The sequence below is a fragment of the Bactrocera tryoni genome, unplaced genomic scaffold, assembly GCF_016617805.1.
Source record: "Bactrocera tryoni isolate S06 unplaced genomic scaffold, CSIRO_BtryS06_freeze2 scaffold_25, whole genome shotgun sequence".
Classification (NCBI taxonomy): Eukaryota; Metazoa; Arthropoda; class Insecta; order Diptera; family Tephritidae; genus Bactrocera; species Bactrocera tryoni.
The window spans coordinates 3,991,423-4,005,520 of record NW_024395977.1 but is presented as its reverse complement, the minus strand read 5'-3'; the positions used below and the strand labels follow the sequence as shown (position 1 = coordinate 4,005,520).

General features: G+C 35.8%; 1 pseudogene; it reads left to right on the top strand.

The window, feature by feature from the left end:
• The first annotated feature begins 5,976 nt into the window (after nt 1–5,976).
• LOC120780994 lies at nt 5,977–6,171 on the top strand (annotated as a pseudogene).
• Nucleotides 6,172–14,098: the final 7,927 nt, after the last annotated feature.

The following is a 14,098-nucleotide window of genomic DNA, read 5'->3' as shown; positions in this document are numbered from 1 at the left end:
TTGCACTTTTGAACAATAGTTACATATACATATATAAGTATATATCTAGTTCAGTGAAGCGCTTTACCTAGCCCTCGGGCGGCCGACTTTATTGCTCTCTCAGAGATTCGCTCACACGTATTAGTCAAGCGCTCTCTATACATTGTGGAAAATTAATGTGCATTTGAAAATCACTTGATCAACGACTGTTGACTGCTACGCATGTAATTTGTATGCGCGCGCTGATTAACAATTTTACTATGTTTAATATTGAGTGGGAAAACAAGTTTTTGTTTTCTGAAAACTTTTTTGGTAATGCTGAGTGTTTAGTTTGTAAACGCATAACTAAACGAAAGAGGGAGTACTATGTTAAAAGGCATTATAGCGGAAACCATTCTATTTATGAATCGGTAACGGGCAGTTCTAGAGAATTATTTATATGCCAACTAAAAAAACCGTTTTATGAGCAATTCATTAACGATTCATTGGGGGGAAAACTCAAGCGTTCGTTATGCTCAACGAAAGGCTAGTTTTGCTGTTGCTTTAGAGCTGGCAAAGCAGGGAAGACCATTCGAGGACGGAGTTTTTTTTAAGATATGTGTGAAAAGGTTTTTCAATGTTTCAGTACTATAGGTCAGGAAGTTTTCGCCGCTATCAGTTCAATACCTTTATCACGGACAACTATAACTCGACGCACTGAAGTAATAGGCCGACATATTTATAATATGACTATGCGTAGGGTGCAAGAAAGCAAGTATTTTCCATATGTATTGACGAGTGTACAGATATATCCGATGTGAACCAATTAATTATTTATGTAAAAACGGTAGATGAAAACTTCGATACAAAAGTGGACTTGCTTTCGGTTGTATCTATGCATGGCCATGTGACTGGTAACATTCTGTATATTCAATGGTCCTTGCAGTCTTTGATATAACTAAATTAAGTAGCATATGTACTAGGCCGGGTCGATTTGTGGTGAGGCAAAAAAATCGCCCATTGCTCTATGAAAATCATATTCTAGGGATCAAAATAAGAAACTTTGCCGAAGGAACCATACCTCTGAAACGAATTCTGATGTCCCCCAATTTGTGTCGAACTTTTGGGTAGGGGCAAATTTTGAAATAGAATTGTAATTACCATTTCATTCTTATTACCTCTGAAAGTGAGGAGTACTAAAGCAATAACCACTATGGTATTTCAAAAAAATAATAAGTGAAGTGACCATTCCAAATCAAAAAGTTTACAATGAATCCACCATCCTCTACACCACAAGATGAAGCAACTACATCAACAACTATCGAAAACCCAATGAGTCATATACCCAGGCATGATGTTACTGCTTTTGGTGTGTCTACTGATTTGACTGATCTTAATTTACCAACCCATCTGGATATCTTGAGATATTATTTTTACTTAAGCGAACGTGCTAAAACAGAACAAAAAAAGGTTTCCCATAAATCATTCACTATTCAAGTACAAGATAAGTTGATTGGAATTTGGGAAAAACTTGGTATGGAAATAATGCTGAAAAAAAGTGTATGTAATAAATTGAATAAATTGCTTGACAAGTATCAAAAGCAAATCAAGAGAAGAAACAACACCCAACAATTTACAGAGTATGTAAAATCTCTGGAAACAATTTTTTACATTGGAACATGTAAATGCGATTTGAAGGCAGCTCCATGTGCATGCGGCTGGGTTCCCGAACGCCTCAAAGAGTTCATGCACGATCAATATAATCAGAGAAGACTAACAATGAATGCATTTATGATGGAAACTGAAGAGCAAGGAGCAACGTCTATGTCATCAATGCCGACATATCAAGATCCCGATGATTCAACATACGCACCGTCACCGGTTCAAGAAGATATGGATAGAAGCACAAGTTCGCAATACACAGAGAGATACGATTGTTTTAACTTTGCCTTGGTATGTGACAGATTTGGTGTGCCTGACAGAGTAGCATCAGCATTGGGAACCGTTCTTTTGCAAGATTTTAAAATTAAAGGTAAGCATGGGAAACCTCTCATCATGGATAAATCGAAAGTTCGCAGAGAAAAAGAGAAATGCAGACAAGAAGTGATTCGTAAACGGTTAGGTGATACCAATTTGTTAGCGTTTTCATTCGATGGCAGAAAAGATGATACTTTAACGATAGATAAAATTGATGGGAAGTATCATACTAGGATGGTAAAAGAACCTCATCTTGTTATTTTGAGAGAACCCAATTCTGAATTGATTGGTTACGTAAGACTGGAACATGAAACCGCTGAATACAAAACAACCAAATTAAATGGTTTTTTCAACGATAAAAATATATCACTGGATATATTAATTGGAATATGCACTGACGGTGACCCAACAAACACTGGCCCACACGGTGGAATTATACGACGATTCGAATTGCTGTTAAAAAGACCATTGCATTGGTTTGTCTGCCTTCCACACTTCAACGAACTTCCGTTTCGGCATTTGTTTGAAGCTTTGGATAAATCAACCAGCACTGGACCAAGATCGGCAACCGGAAAACTGAGCCGTCAAATCGAAACGTGTGAAACTCATCCGGTAAGTTATTGCTATCACTCATTTATTATAATTGTCAACCATTTTTAATTATTTTATTATTATGTATATATTTTAAGGTGGTGGACGGCTTCCAGAAAATTGAGTTGCAAAATATGCCCCCTGCTACAGAATGCCCCCCTCCACCGATTCGAAGTACCTATACGACATGGCCCTTGCAATTTCTAGCGGCGTGGTTCCGGTGGTTCCGCTGGATCTGGCTAACATCAAACTAGGGAAAATTGTACATTCTCGGTGGCTCACCAAGGCCGCTAGATTATTGCGATTATATGTGACAACGGAAAATCCAGATGCAAATTTAAGAATTCTGGTTGAATTTATAATTAAATGTTATGTGCCAATGTACTTCAATATCAAGTATTACAGCTCTGTCGTGTACGGCAGTGCATTATTTTCAAGTTCATTGGTTGGTCACGATTTCTAGAACCTCGTTTACGCAAAATTGTCAATCAAGTAATTAAAGATAATTCATATTATGCGCATTCGGAAAATATCTTGTTATCAATGTTGTTTGATGATAGGAAAGAAAAGCGCGACTGTGCCATCAAGAAAATTCTACGCTATCGAACCGATGTTGACGAGCCAATGGAACTTAGAGTTTATAAAAAACTAGATATAAACTTTAATTGCACAAGTTATACAGAAATGATCAATTTGAATGTTATAAATATCGTATTTGAACCACCATTCACGCGAAGCATTCCGTACGATACATTGAAAGAATATTAAAATCAAGATGATCCACCGTTTAATGATCCAAAAACTCCATCACACATATAAGGAACGGAACGACATGTTCAATTGCTAGCTAGCGTTTCCAAACGGGTTATACTGGAAAATGTAGTGGCTGTTATGGCGACGACATTAGAGAGCCGTGCGAAATTGCCCAGACTTGAAAGTAAAAAAGACTTCAAACAATAATTTTTTTTAGTTTCTTTTCTATAACTCACTTAAATTAATTTTTTATTTACATATATTCTGAATAAATTTCTTAAGAGAAAAAATAGATATTATTATAAATAAATAAATAAAAATAAAGAAAAAACATAGCCATTTAGCTGATTTTTTCATGTAAAGGCCAAAAATGGTGATTTTTGAAATGATTGTACAGGGAACCCCCCAGGGGAGTTCCAGGGGGTGTGCCACTGGCATGGGTGGATCGGCCGTCCAAAGTTAGTGGGGGTCGGTCATACATTTGCAATCGATTGGAGCACTCTAAATGAGTCAAAGTGGGATTTTTCAAAATTTGCCCCTACCCAAAAGTTCGACCCAAATTGGGGGGCATCAAAATTCGTTTTAGAGGTATGGTTCCTTCGGCAAAGTTTCTTATTTTGATTCCTAGAATATGATTTTCATAGAGCAATGGGCGATTTTTAAATCGACCCGCCCTAATATGTACTGATGGTGCTCAAGTTATGGTAGGTAGAAATGAAGGACTTTCTGGAACTCTAAGCAAGAACGGATACAATTTCCCTTTTTTTCACTGCATTATATGTACATCAACAAGCCCTATTTGCAAAGTGTTTGAATATGACCCATGCAATGCAAGTTTCTGTAAAATTTTTAAATAGGATTAGGGGAGGCCGAAATTCTTTAAAGCATAGAAAATTCAAGAAGTTTTTAAAAGAAATCGATGCAGATTATGGTGACCTCTCACTGTTTACAGAGGTTCGTTGGTTAAGTCGCGGAAAAAGTTTAAAGCGAGGTTTTGATTTGCGCAGGGAAATTGTCTTATTTTTAGAAAACGATTCGACAGCAGAGTCCCAAGAACTTCTTATATCTTTTAGAGATCCAAATTTTATATTAGATCTAGCTTTTCTTGTGGATATAAGTGAACAAATTAATCAGTTGAATTTGACCTTACAAGGTCGCGATAAACAAATATTCGATTTAGTCTTAGCAATTGAAAAATTTCACCATAAATTAAGTTTGCTTATTAATAATTTTAAAGAAAACGCTCTCACTGTTCTAAGAAGAACACGCTTTATTATAGAAAAATATTCTAACCATGCAAGGCTGCAAGAATATCAACCAATCCTTGATATATTGCAGACTAATTTTCATAACCGATTTCATGACTTTTATAAAAGTAAGCATATTATTGAAATTCATAACGACCCTACTGGGTGTAATACTTCTGGGGTGAGTTTAGATTTAAAATCCGAATTAGAAGAGATGCAACGTGATTTACTGTTGCCTCGTGAAACTGGGCAACAGTTTTGGAAAAATCTGAACGACAACTTTTATCTGAAATTAAAGAACGAAATGTGGAAACTCTTTTCAATGTTTGGAACTACTTATTGTCGCGAAGTTTCGTTTTCCACTTTGAAATTAATAAAATCAAATACTAGAAATAAAATTAACGATCGGCACCTTGAAGACTTACTTCGTATAAAGTTTTGCGGCTCCGAACTAGATTTAGATAAGTTGGTTCAAAACCATGAAAATATTGATTTATAGTTTCTTGATACAGCCGTTTAGGTGAAAACTTCAACATAAATTCAATATTTAATATTTTTTGGGTTTTAATTTCTTTTTGACATGTGAATTGTCTTTATTTTTGTAATTGAAAAAAAATTAATAAGGAATTTCATTAATTTCACAATTTTGTAAAAGTTGTAAAAGTTGTCGAATCACTGTCAAATTTTTTTTATATTAATTAATACTAAAGTTTTGTATTTTTTTGGGTGTAGCAGCAAGCTCTCTCATACTCCAACACAAGCACACAGTTTGGTAGTGTGCGTTTGGGCATCACTGATCTAGTTCGAGCAATATTCGAACAATATTCGAACAGTAGAATAGAGTTGGAGAGACTTCAATTAAATTTCACTTATGTTAATTTGCACTTTTGAACAATAGTTACATACATACATATAAATATATATCTAGTACGAGCAATACTCGAACAATATTCGAACAGTAGAATAGAGTTGCAGAGTTTCAATTAAATTTAAGTACTTTTTGAAGTTATACTTCTTATACGAGTTCGGAAAAGGTTGCGATAGATTCAGGTTGCGCAACCTTGCTCACTATGAATCTACGCAACCTTGCTCACTATGAATCTACGCAACCTTGCTCAATAAGAATCTACGCAACCTTGTCTCGCGAAGATGTTCGAGCAGCAAGCGAAGCGGTGACAATCGGCGATCGCTTGTTCGTTTCTTGCGGCACAGCTCGGCTTTTCTACCAACAACACAATGTTGCCATGCTTATGCTGTTGTTGTTTTTGTAGAACAATGTTTCAATTTTTGGTTGGTGACATATTCACATGTGTGCGCATATGTATGTTGTATGCTTGTGCATTATTGAAGTTATGCTTCTTTTTCTTTCGTTTGTCTTTCATTTCTGCGAATTCTCAACTATTTTGCGTATCTTTTGGTTGAAATACTCTGCGTTGGCCGTTGAAAAATTAAGACTATACTTTACAGGATCATACCTGTAGTTAGTCTTCATTTACATTTTTTGGAAATCGACCCGCGATGACGAGGTATATCGTTTTATCTGACAGCGTGGGGTTTAAGAAGTTTATTTCTAATTTTGTCTTGTGGCATATTAGAAATGATGTTTCTGCGAAAATCTTCGCTTACAATGGATAAAACGGGAGGTGATTTTAATGAATAAATTCCTTTTGGTTGAAATGCTCTGCGTTAGCCGTTGAAAAGTTAAGACTATACTTCTCAGGATCATTCATTCCGTGAATACATATCGACGAAGATTTTTGCGAGAAGCACCAGAAAGTTGTGCAATTTATTAGTTTTGGCTTCTGCCATTGTCGCGAAAAGACGACTTGTTGGCAAAGGCATGCTCGGGGAGATGTTACGGCCTCTGTTTTTATGAATGAAGCGAGATCGCTTGTGGAATTTGCGCCTGCGTTCATGAATGAAATCGTTTTGTTGTAAAATGATTTACCGACCTTACGTTGCAGACAATGTAGTGTCCCTGGCCACCTACAAATCTGCGTTGACAGCGGGTTTGCCGTGAGACAGAAACAGCTGATAACCACTTTAATTGCGGGGAGGAGAATTTTTTTGTGCGAAAATTAATTGAGTGTTTCTTAGTTTGGTATTATTTTTATACCCTGACCAGGGTATATTAAGTTTGTCACGAAGTTTGTAACACCCAGAAGGAATCGTCGGAGACCCTATAGAGTATATATATAAATGATCAGTATGTCGAGCTGAGTCGATTTAGCCATGTCGTCTGTCTGTCCGTCTGTCCGTCTGTCTGTATATATACGAACCAGTCTCTCAGTTTTTAAGATATCGTTTTGAAATTTTGCAAACGTCATTTTCTCTTCAAGAAGCTGCTCATTTGTCGGAACGGCCGATATCGGGCCACAATAACATATAGCTGCCATACAAACTGAACGATCGGAATCAAGTTCTTGTAGGGAAAACTTTCACATTTGTCAAGATATATTCACGAAATTTGGTACAGATTATTTTCTAAGGCAACAATGTAATCTGCGAAGAAATTGTTCAGATCGGTTAACTATAGCATATAGCTGCCATACAAACTGAACGATCGGAATCAAGTTCTTGTATGGACAACTTTCACATTTGACAAGATATATTCACGAAACTTGATACATATATGTTATTTTCTAAGGCAACAATGCAATCTCTAAAAAACTTGTTTAGAACGGATTACTATAGCATATAGCTTCCATACAAACTGAACACATAGTTACTAACAGAAATGCACCTGTGAAGGGTATTTAGCTTCGGTGCAACCGAAGTTAATGTTTTTTCTTGTTTGTTATTGTTTTAAATTTTCAAAAGTTATATGATAAATCACTTATGTTTTCAACTATTTTTGTAGAAATTTCGAGTAAACCGATATACCGCGTGGTGCCAACGATGTTAAGGTCCTCCGGTGAATCTGCTTGCGAATTTCCCCAGCCGGGATTTCATGTATATTACAAGAAATTGAAGAGCACACTTTACTGTTGACCGTATCCGCGAACGTCTCGAACGACGAGTATAGTGATTTATTTAGTTTAAAAATTTTAAATTAATTTTATTGTTTTTATCTCGATGGTGTCCGATGGTTAATATTTATGAAATTATTAAATTTCCGATGAATCGTAGCAAAAAAATCGATAAATATTTCCTACTGGGTATTTGTCTTTTGGCGTGCTATTCGTTAGCAATTTTCGTCACCAACTAACATAAGCGAATGGGTGCGCTATTCGTATGTAGATATGTAATTGCGGGTGTATATTTATTTATAATATAATTTCAGTTTAACGAGAAGAATGCAATAGCCGATGGCAAAATATATGCATATATTTTATTATTGCACTTCTTCTCTTGGGTATGTATGTAAATATAATTAAATAGTGCAAATCAAATTTTTGTCAACCCAATAAAACAAATAAATTGTGCTTAAGTCTGCTTAAGGACACAATTTGGCAATTGGGTATTATTTTTTAACAAATATGATTTGCACTTTGTATTTTTATATAGAAAAAATATGGGTCGCACTTACAGTATTTCCGCTTTCTTAATTTCGTTTTTGTTTTTAATTACTTGTTGGGTGTTTATTGCTTCAGCGTACAGGGTTTTTGTTTGTTGGGTGCACTCTTTTAATACCTTCAGGTTGGGTTGAGGAATTCCAACGACGATGTTGTTGTTAAAATTCCCACGAAGACTTTTTCTTTGAATTATCGCGGCTCGATAGGACCAAAATGTCGGGGTATGTCGACGTATGAGGCCGATTGCGAATAATTAAAAGATAATTAATTTCAGTTTAAACGTTACAAAACTCTGGTTTAATATTCAATTTGGGTGTATACAAATATCGGGTGATTTTTTAAGAGCTTGATAACTTTTTTTAAAAAAAAAACGCATAAAATTTGCAAAATCTCATCGGTTCTTTATTTGAAACGTTAGATTGGTTCATGACATTTACTTTTTGAAGATAATTTCATTTAAATGTTGACCGCGGCTGCGTCTTAGGTGGTCCATTCGGAAAGTCCAATTTTGGGCAACTTTTTCGAGCATTTCGGCCGGAATAGCCCGAATTTCTTCGGAAATGTTGTCTTCCAAAGCTGGAATAGTTGCTGGCTTATTTCTGTAGACTTTAGACTTGACGTAGCCCCACAAAAAATAGTCTAAAGGCGTTAAATCGCATGATCTTGGTGGCCAACTTACGGGTCCATTTCTTGAGATGAATTGTTCTCCGAAGTTTTCCTCAAAATGGCCATAGAATCGCGAGCTGTGTGGCATGTAGCGCCATCTTGTTGAAACCACATGAGTCAACATTTAAATGAAATTATCTTCAAAAAGTAAATGTCATGAACCAATCTAACGTTTCAAATAAAGAACCGATGAGATTTTGCAAATTTTATGCGTTTTTTTTTTAAAAAAGTTATCAAGCTCTTAAAAAATCACCCATTATAATTTTGTGTATATATAAATATATGGGTGTGTGTGTAACCAATACGGGTTAATTGGTTTATTTTGTAGAGATATAATGTGTATGTAATTCTTTATGTAAGTTTATTTAATTATTACAACCTGTTGTGGATTATGATTCCTTTATCTCCTGTGTTGATGTGTTTGATCGAAGTGCTTTTTCCTCTTCGGTGTTTGGTCACCTTTTATTGAATGTTCCACTTATGTTCACTTGTCATAAAGTTGAAAAAGATATACAAATGTTTCACTTTATCGCGGGATGGTGCACTTTCGCCTTTTTTGTTCACTTGTGTAGAGACGTCTCACTTCGTGTTCGCTTGTGTTTGTTTTAATCGTTTTGTTCTCCGTGATACTTGTTATATTTGAGAAAAGTAATTATTAATATGATAAGCACTTTTGCTTTCGATATTCACTCTTGTGTTGGCGGGATAATAATGCCTTTTTCGTAAAAGGCGCGGGAAAATGTTTTCTTCGTTTCTCCTTCTGTTCTTGTGTGTGAAGTTGGGGCGGTTTATATTCCTCTGCATTACGCCTCCATTACTTTATGTAATTTGTGGGAGTAATGCAGAGGAGTATTTGTTTGGATTAAACAATATACTTTTGGGATAAAAAATTATCTTAAAATTCAGTACAACTTATAACTACTGTTAGAAATACTCAAGACATTATGTATATACAACACAGTATTCGTAGCTGTAAAATCTCGTTGCATGCGAGCAACAAGTTTCTCTTATATGTATATAAGTATGTGTACATTCGAATTTAGCCTTCAGTCTGAAATTAACTGTACAACTAAGAGGTTATGGGCCCAGGCTAGTCTCAAACAAAAAAAAAATCGTGTGGCAAATTTTGATTATTGTACAACTAAGGTATTATATGTATACCTATGAACTTTAACTTGCTAAGTTTACGTTATTTTTAACTATCTATTGCAAATTGAAATCGTCAAGTATAAAAAAGCAGTGCTCTCAAAAAATTATTTACAACGGATATCAAACTGATTAATATAAATACGTGTGTTAAATTCAAAAAGAATAAAAAACTAATAACTTAAAGTGACTAAGTGATAGTTAGAAGTGAGCGTTAGAAGGCAATATGAGTTTCGTTATGCACTCCATTGAGAAACTGGACGACACCAATTACAGCGCGTGGATCGTACAGATGAAAAGTGTGCTCATACATGCAGAGTTATGGGGCGTAGTTTGCGGTCGTATCGTTAAAATCGAAGAAGATACTGCGTTTGATGCAAAAGATGAAAACGTAAATAAATAATGTAAAAAATTGCCATACGTCAGCTAGTGCGTGGGAAAGGTTAAAAGAAAAACATATGAGTAAGGAACCTGCCCGCCGTGTTACATTGTTAAGACAATTATTGCATATAAAGAAGAGAAATTTACAGATTTGATTGAAAAACTGTGTGAGATTGGTTTTTCACTGCCCGAAGAGTGTTTGTGTATACAGTTGTTGTCAAGCTTGACCGACGCCTTTGATAATTTCGTGGTAGCAATGGAATCGTGTGATTCTTTGCCGGCGTTAAGTTAAAAATTGCTCGAAGACACTGAAAGGCGTAAAGAGCAAAGAAAACAACAGGAAGAGCAAAAAATGAACAGAACGTAAAAGATGGACAACAAAAACGAAAAAATGTAAGTTGCTGGTCGTGTGGTCACCGTGGACACATTTCAAAATATTGCCAAACAAAAGTTAGCGAAAAAAACGATAGCGTCAAGCGCTGAGCACAGACTGCAAACTACATCTGTCAAATATTAAAATACACACGTTCTTATGGACACTATTTTTTGACAGCTGCACGACTACACGACTGCAGGCCGACAGTTGTCGTTCTCGCTAACTTCAATATCCTCCTATATTTGCCAACGACAGTAGGACGACAGTAGAGTTGACAGTAGAATGGAAGATAGAGAGATGAGGTAGAGTGGTGATGCCACTAATATGTAAAATGTAAAATTATTCACAGCTCTAACAAACTTGACGTTGTTTTACAAATAAAAGAATCAAATAGCTCTATTATAGCTCTACTAGCTGTTACCCTGTGCGTTTCGCTACACCTAAATCGATTAAAACTCTTAAGGGTTTTTACTTTGTGTTTTATTTATTGTTGTAAAGCTGTTACTTATTTATAAAACATTTATAAAACATATTGGTATACAACATTTTTGGTTTTTCCTCTTGGCCCGTAAATGAATAAGTACCTTGGTGTTCCCACTCTCGAGCATGCGACGAACAATTGGCCGTGGGAGAAGCACGGTTCTTCCAAATTGACGCCGCACACTTGAAACGTTTGCCCTTGTGATTTGTTGATGGTCATCGCAAAGGCAATACGTACTGGGAACTGCAAGCGCTTAAATTCAAACGGCATGTCAAAGCAGAATTATACATTTGTAATGTATATAGCAAGTCTGCGTCCGATGCTCGATTATGCGCCAAAATTAATAAGTCCTCGGTCATGCAGTCTTTGTACTTATTCCACAGTTATTGCGGATTTGACGGAAGGCATGTAGATATTATTATGGCGAATAGTAGTAGTATTATGGCGAATAGTGGCGTCATGAAGTGCGGTGTCCCAATGCATATCATCTTTTAACAAATGCAATCGCTGATATGCTTCACGATACGTCCCACACAACTGACCGTCAACAGTTTTCAAATCGTCAAATGATCTTGGTCCGCGGCGTTGTTCGGATGGATGATGTAAATGCGTCTTATGGCATCGGTTTTACGGACATTTGGATAACCGTCAACACGCTAAGTAGTTAGTGTTGTCCCCGGTGGTTGTGCTAGAGTATGCATATTTGAAATACATAAATAAAAATATGCATATTTGAAGTATATAAATAAAAATGGAAAATTAACCTAAAACTACATCTTAAACTATGTATTTTACCCACACACGCATATGCAATAAGACCCACCAACAGTGTATTTACGAACCGCATGGAAGCACTTACGAAACAATAACAATACTCACTTGCTTTGTGTGTGTTGCACGGTCAGCAGAAAAACACAAAATCGGTTCGAATAAATGTAGCAAATCGATGGAATTAAATCTGGAAAAAGCACACAATGTTGAAACATTTTTTTTAACACACCGCGCATTTTCAAGCGACAATCGAACCGCATGGCATCACATATGAAACAACAACAATACTCACTTGCTTTGTGTTGTGAAATCTGAGAAAAATACACACAATATTGAAACATTTTTTTTGATACACTCAGTGCATTCGGAACACTTACGTTCTGTATTTCTTGTTAGCTTGACAGTCATCCATAGAAAGAACGAATGACAGGCAAAAACGATCAACATACGATGTCAATGTTTTTTATTAATTGTAAACATCCGGCAGTTGTTTCTTTTTTTGTTTTTTTTTTTTGCAAAACGTGCAATGATACACACACAAATTTATGTAAATTTCTTATGTGCACCCTCCAAACAGACCCCAATCACCCCTGAAAATTTCATTGAAATTGGGCAAGCCGTCTAGGAGGAGTATGCGAACAGGAAGTTTTGCCACTTAATTTTATATATATAGATTATATCATTTGTAATAGCAATTGATAATTTAAAGCAAAAATATTTACCTATTTACTTATTTTTTGCATAAAAAATTTCACTTTTAACAAAATATTAAAATTTCATTGAAGTGAAAGGAATTAGTATGGCCACAACGAAATTGTGTACATGCAAAATGGACAACTGCGTTGTTTTGTGTACATGCCGGCCATTGTTTTGTTGTTGCTTTTCACAAATGTACATGTAGTAAGACGCACAATGACGTTTTCAGTTCACTTTCGTGCTGCTGCAGTCTGTCGCGCTCTATGTGTTCCGCACTTCAAAGACAACGAAAATGAGGGTGACGACAAAGCTCGAAAAAAGTCGTACGTGTTTGCGTGTTCTAAAGGTAGCTTTGCGAAAAACGTTTGGTGCTTGGACAGTGGTGCAATGGCACATTTGTGTTGTGATAAATCAAGTTTCATAAAATTTCGATCGGCATACTGAGAAAATAGTGTTAGCTGGAAACAATTATATTGTAGCAAGTGGTTGCGGTACAGTGCGGTTGAACTGGGGTGAAAGTATAGTTGATTTGGTAAACCTATTATATGTGCAGAACCTTCAATGCAATTTCATATCTGTAGCAAAAATAATACAGAAGGGGTTCAGTGTCAAGTCTGAACATGAAAGTGTGAGCATTCAAAATCAAGACGGTGAAGTGATTTTAATGGCTAAAGAGCGGCAAGATTTGTTTTTATTAGGGACAAACGACAATAAGTGTTTTGGTGCACAGTCAGATTTCACTGATATAATGAAATGGCATAATAGGTTAGGACATTTGAACTTTGGTAGTCTAAACAAAATGATTAGTAAGAAACTGGTGCATGGTTTAGAAACATCAAAAGTTTGCAGTGGTTTAAATAATCATATATGTGAAACCTGTGCAAAGAGTAAAATATGCGTAAAACAATTTCCAAAGAAAACTGAAAATCGCTCGAAAGACGTATTGGACTCTGTAAAGCGATGCGAAAGACACTGCGATTCGAAAGCCCAATGCGATGCGATAGGCAATTGATACTCTGTATTGCTTACGCATCACTAACAATGTTGTTCACCTTTGCTTTTTTTTCTTTTTATGTAATAGTTGGCATTACTTCCAAAAATTTCAAAGTGTAAACGAGCAAAATAAAGAAAATAATAATAATTTGTTTGTTAAAACTGTGTTGAATAATTTAAAAATGAATTCTGTGGCATTGTGGAATCATTATTATTCTCAGGAAAGAATTGATAGAATAATTATTCGAGATAATTCGGACATTATGTCTCTAAGCGATAAAAGGTTAGTAAAAAATTGCGGTTTTAAAATGTACTTAACATCTACACATTTTGTGTTTTTAGCTTCATGCAAAATTTCCGCCTCAATGAGCACGCATTTTTATATGTTTTGGACAACATAAGACCCAAATTAAAAGTCGCTCAAAGGACCACATCAATTCCAGAAATTGTAAAACTGTCAACAACCTTGAAGTTCCTCGCACAGGGCGGGTATCAACACTCGGTCGGCCAAGATAGGCATTCAAGGCTAGCCCAACAATCGGTTTCC